The sequence below is a fragment of the Rutidosis leptorrhynchoides genome, chromosome 11 (assembly GCF_046630445.1).
Source record: "Rutidosis leptorrhynchoides isolate AG116_Rl617_1_P2 chromosome 11, CSIRO_AGI_Rlap_v1, whole genome shotgun sequence".
In the NCBI taxonomy this organism is placed as follows: Eukaryota; Viridiplantae; Streptophyta; class Magnoliopsida; order Asterales; family Asteraceae; genus Rutidosis; species Rutidosis leptorrhynchoides.
The window spans coordinates 19752083-19758465 of NC_092343.1; the positions used below are offsets into that span (position 1 = coordinate 19752083).

At 34.2% G+C, this 6383-nt stretch overlaps 1 non-coding gene across 1 annotated transcript; it reads right to left on the bottom strand.

Moving 5' to 3' along the window:
- Positions 1-1727: 1727 nt before the first annotated feature.
- LOC139879213 (small nucleolar RNA R71) lies at positions 1728-1834 on the bottom strand. The gene has a single exon (XR_011770068.1). It is a non-coding gene; the product is annotated as a small nucleolar RNA R71 (small nucleolar RNA).
- Positions 1835-6383: the final 4549 nt, after the last annotated feature.

The window sequence follows — 6383 nt, forward strand, 5'->3', positions numbered from 1 at the left end:
AGTTTTTGGCGCCGCTGCCGGGGAGCGCTAAAACGCTATATTTTTAATTATAATAATAATTTAATAAATATAATAATATAATAATATTGAAATAAAATATAATAATATAATAATATTGAAATAGAATATAATAATATAATAATATTTTAGAATATATTTTGAATATTAAAAGTTTTAAAAAGTCGTATTTATTAAATACTTCAGGGGTATATTATGTAACTTGTAATTAATAATTTCTATCATGTCGCTTTCATGTGAATAGTAAATTAATTAATTTCTTTTCATTTACTATTCATGAATAGTAAATGAATTAAAAAAAAAAGTTTTGAAAAAAAATAATAATTATAAAAAAAGTATTAATTTGTAAAAAAAATCGTTTTTTTTAAAAAAAAAATTGTAAAAAAAAACGTTTTTTTTTTAAGAAAAAAAAATTCGTTTAAAAAAAAAAAAATTTTTAAAATTTTTTTTTTTAAAAAATAATAAATAATAATTTTTTTTTTAAGTTTTATTACCTTTAGATTTTTAGACTATAGTCGCAACTTTTAGTATTAAGTTTATTTTTGGCGTAGTTATTTTTTTATTTCTAGATTTTTAGGTTTTGCCGTAAAATTCCTTAAGTGTTTATTCCTTAGACTAAGATTTAGGTGCTTTAGAATTTTGCGACGCCATTTTTCGCGCTACTTTCTTATTTTTATTTTTCGACGCCTATTTTTCAACCTTTTTATTTTTCGACACTTTTCGACGCACAATCTTTTTCTTTCTTATTTCTCGACGCTCTATTATAGGATATAGAATTTTCTTTACTTCTTATCTAATTCTTCAAACGAAAAGAAAAATTATTTAAGTGGTTAAATTGATAGACGTTGACATTTTTCTGGTTCGTAGTAATAGTTGGATTTGTTAGTGGCAAGTTGTGGGCTTCCGATTTAAAGGGTCCTGGCTTCCTGCTGCATCTTTTGGCTATTCGAAACGTGGGCAAAATCAGAAAAGTCTATTAATTGGACAACTTATATAAGTTTTTCTTATTTTTTTATAACTAATAGGATATTCAGTGAATGCACCGAGCAAAACGTTCACCACCTTTCATACGTTCACCACCTATAACTCGATCAAGACATCTAGCCAATATTGTCGCCGTTGATTTTTCTTTAGAATCATCATCTAGTCGACTAAGAACTCCAACTCAAATTTTCGATAATCCATCTTTTGAACCCGACCTCACAATTGAGAATCCGGAGAATATTCAGGGACAATTCCAAGATCCAGAACCACTAATCATTCCTCCTGAACCACAAACCATTAAATCAGAATCTTCTAGTGATTCGTATTCAACAAATTCAATTATGGAAAATCTGGAACCTCTAAGTATGGAAGACCGAATGAGAGCCACACGCACGGGCCAAGGTCACGCCATTATTAAGCCAGACATTAATGCGCCAGATTATGAAATCAAAGGACAAATCCTACACATGGTAACTAATCAGTGCCAATATAGTGGTGCGCCGAATTAAGATCCAAACGAACATCTTCGTACGTTTAATAGGATCTGTACACTATTCAAAATCCGAGAAGTTGAGGATGAACAGATCTATCTCATGTTGTTTCCCTGGACTTTAAAGGGAGAAGCCAAAGATTGGTTAGAATCGTTACCTGAAGGGGCGATTGATACATGGGATGTTTTAGTTGAAAAATTTCTTAAACAATTCTTTCCGGCATCTAAAGCCGTGAGACTTCAAGGAGAAATTGTTACGTTCACACAAAAGCCAAATGAAACATTATATGAGGCGTGGACAAGATTCGGAAGGATGTTGAGAGGATGTCCTCAACACGGTTTAGACACTTATCATATAGTACAAATATTCTATCAAGGTGTCAACGTTGCTACACGAAAAGACATCGACATAACAGCTGGTGGTTCCATTATGAAGAAAACCGCAACTGAAGCTTACAAGATCATTGATAGCACAGCCTCCCACTCACATGAGTGGCATCAAGAAAAAGATATCTTTCGATCATCTAAAGTGGCTAGAGCCGATTCTAGCCATGACTTTGATTCAGTTTCCGCAAAAATAGATGCTTTCGAAGGACGAATGGAAAAGATGAATAAAGATATTCACGCAATACGAATCAGTTGTGAGCAATGCGGTGGACCACACTTATTGAAAGATTGTCACATTGAACCAACGATGGAACAACGAGAGAATGTTTCCTATATGAACCAAAGGACGGGAAGTAATTATCAAAATAATTATCAACCGCCAAGGATAAACTTCAATCGAAATCAAAACATTCTTTACAATCCAAATGGACCCAACAACAACTCGTATAACCAACAAGGTTCGAATAACCAACCAACTCAAAACAACACTTTCAATCCACAAAGACATGGCTTGTATAAACCACCACAACAAACCGAAGAGAAAAAGCAAAATCTAGAAGAAATAATGGCAAAGCTAGTTGAATCTCAAACACAATTTATTACATCTCAAACTCAAACAAACGAAAGGTTTGATCAGTCATTAAGAACTCAACAAGCTTCTATTTTGAATCTAGAAAAACATGTTGGTACTCTTGCTAGCATGATGAGTGAGAGGGAACAAGGAAAGCTACCGAGTAATACTGAAGTAAATCCTCGAAATGAGAATGTTAATATGGTTTCAACAAATTCTGAAAAACCAGCTCCAGAAGATGGGAAGGTTTTAGATGAGAGTAACAATGAAGAATTTACAACACCACCACCACCCGAGTATGTAAAGCCAGTGGTGGAACCATATAAACCACCCATCCCGTTTCCAATAAAAGGAGTTGAGTATGAGCAAGTGATAGGTAATAAAGATTGTGATACCTCTGGAAAGAAGAAGAAGAAAAAGAATAAGGAAGTACAAGAAACAAAAACCGTAGAAGTAAACCCGGTGAATACAGTTCCACCAAAACCTCCACCTAGGGTAGGTGATCCGGGTGAATTTATTATTCCTTGTCTACTTAGTGATTGTGTCATGTATGATGCACTGGCAGATTTAGGTGCAAGTGTGAGTGTTATGCCTCTTTCCTTATATAAGAGATTAGGTGTAGGTAAGTTAAGTCCAACGGATATGAGTGTTCGACTCCTTGATCAAACCATTAAGCACCCAGTTGGAATTGCTAACAACCTACCTATTCAAGTAGGTAATTTAACCTTTCTAGTCGAATTCATTGTCATTGACATAGAAGAGGACCCAAACATTCCTCTAATTTTAGGTCGACCATTCTTAGCGTCCACCGGGGCGTTATTTGATGTAAGAAATGGTAGAATGACACTTAGTAATGATGAAAAATCGATCACCTTTATGATTCGAAAGTCTAAATCTCCACCAACCAAAACTGTTGAACCAGCAAAAACGATTGGTAAGAACCATATTGTTTTACCAACTCCAACAGTAGTGCTTAGCAATAATAAAATGCCTAAGTGTGGGGAAAATGAAGTAACAGCTAATGATAACTTGATAACAAGGAACCCCATTGTTGATACGAAATTAAATGACCCCGTTATTAACAGTTCAATGAAGAAACTTTTTAAACGGGTTATTGATGCTAAAAGTAAGGGGAACTTTAAGTTATGTAACCGGTTAGTATCCAATCTGTCGCCTAAAGAAAAGGCGAAGCTAGTTGAATTTTGGGATATTACGGAAGAAGCCGGGCACTGGCTTAAAGAAAAAGTCACAGATATGCAAGTTGATTATGGACTAAAAGAAATTGACAATGAAGACACCACAACTACCTAAGTGTGGGGAGATTCAAGTGTTTTAAAAAGAGAATGCTATCTAGAGTTAGTTGTTCTATTCTCGTGTAGTTCCGAGAATGGAATCCGATTGGTCTTTTCCGCTAGCAGACACTAAAGAACTAGTTTTCTCCCTCCATTCTGAATTTTTTTTGTTTTTTAGGTTTTATTTGAAATTAATATGCATTTTAATTTATGTTTTTAAAATCAAAAATTTACTTTATTTCATTAAGTTAAAAATATGATTTTTAAAATTCGTCGTGAGTTGAAGACTAGGTCGTTGAGCCGAAATTGCTTTGCCCGAGGGCGGGGCGACAAATTTTGTTAACATTATTTTTAATTTTATTGATATAAAGTATGCCAAAAAAATATTATATTTTATAATTTTTTGAACGTGGGGTTATATACCAAACTTCAAAAATATGTATATATATATGTTTGTATTTTATTATATACAAAACAGGGTAAAACAGCGCACTTTCAAAGACTGTCATTAAGTTCAGCAAAAGGTACTAATTTTGACAACAAGACGCGAAAGATCAAATGTGAAATAACAACAATATGATTGCGAACTCGGTATTTCTAATCACTTTTCTACACTAATCACCCTCATGAATTTATAATTATAGTCTGATTTCATGCAAATGAGGGCATTGCATGATCTTAAGTGTGGGGAAGGGTTATAAATTCTCTCGGGTTTATACTTGGTTTATTTGCCAAATTTTGTGAAAATTTGAAAAATTTTCAACTAAATGAAGTCAAAATCATGTTTACACATATTTATGAACGATGAAAACTAGGTGTTAATGCCGAAATTATCATTACCTTGGAAAGGACATAAACTGAGAAACACCCTAAAACGCTTGAATTCATTTAAAATGAAATAAAGGAGAATAAAAAGGCAAAGAAAGAAACTAAGTGTGGGGAGAATGTACCAAGTTATTCAATTAAAAACTATCTATCACATGTTTCTGTAAAGTTATTGCAGGTGTTTTTGTTTTGGACTAAATTAACTGTTTTACCCGATTTATTAAAGAAAGATGGATCTACACGATGAATCAATTCCATCATTAAAAGGAAGTAAAGTCTTCCGTAAAAGACACGCGCTTCTTGATTTAGGTCATGAAGTTGTCGTCCAGACCAGCTGTAGGTTGACGAAAAATCTAGAAAAGTCATCACTAAAATCAGCAGGAAATCCACGGACCTCAGCATTAAACAGGGTCGCCAAGTGGTCAGATTTATCCTAACCATGAGAAGGATTTATCTCGTACAATGGGGAGGCACCGTGCAAATTAGCTTGATAAGACTAATGAATCAGATCCCCAGAAAAGGATAATCTCCTTAAAGATTAAAAATCAGCTTTTAAGACTGATAATACTCAATCCTAGAGATTGACCTTAAAGATTGAGAATTCAAACTCATGGAATTCGATGATATCTAAACTCGAGCATGAACGAGAAAATATTTTGATCAAAAAAACAAACCGATTTGTTTTCTGAAAAACCATTTTCAATGCGTTCATTACCATTGAACGTAAAATCCTAAGAAATTCACCTGGAATTCATTAGGTCACCTGAACCAAATCGGGTGTCAACCGTAAGAATGGTGGTTGCATAGCATGGTCAGAGACAGGACCTTGTGCCAGACCGAAAAATTATAGGATAATCTTTACTATCGCTCCTACCAAGGATAGTTCTAGCATCCGACACGTTAATAAGACCATAATCATCTGCATGTCACGGGACATTGCCTTAACAGTTTCTTGTTCATCGCTTTCCTTTACAACCGGACGGTAGTTTACCGAAAGGTAATATACGGAACAAGTAAACTGGATGTGTGCTTTCCGATACAGGGATAGCAGTGGATTACACGAACCTAAAAGTTTTAGCCAAAATATTGATCTACAAATATATTTTGCAACACCGATGGTGGATCAAATCAGAAAACTTGTCTAGGGTAAAATTTAGCTTGAATTTTCAAAAGATCAAAAGTTTTCATAAAGATCCAATTTCCTAACGGATCTAAATTTTCATAAGTCATGTGGGACTGTAAACCGCCTTTCAAATGTGCACTTTGCTTTGGAAACCGAAAGTAAATCGGCTATTTGATTGCAAGTGTCGTTGACCAAAACCCGAGGCAACTGTGGATGACACACCCACCTTTAACCATGGTTCTATTGTTACTATCATTGTTTATACCGCCATATCAAAATCACTGATTTACAAAGTGTGAAGAATAAAGAAGTGATTCGTGTGATGTATTATATTATTTCAAGACTGTATTGCTTGAGGACAAGCAACGCTCAAGTGTGGGGATATTGATAAGGCTAAAAAGGAGCATATATTTCATAGCATTATTCCCCAAGAAAGACAAGATTTTAGTTGCAATTGTTCCATTTTCAAGTGATATCCGTTTATATTAAATAAGTGCGAAGACAAAAGGCGAAAATGACGATTTGAAGACACAAAGGTCCAAAAAGCTAAAAAGTACAAGATACAATTCAAGAGGTTCAAATTATTGATGAGGAACGTCTCAAAATGACAAGAGTACAAGTCACAAAACGCAAAGTACACGATATTAAATTGTACGAAAAGGCGTTCGAAAATCCGGAACCGAGGCATGAACC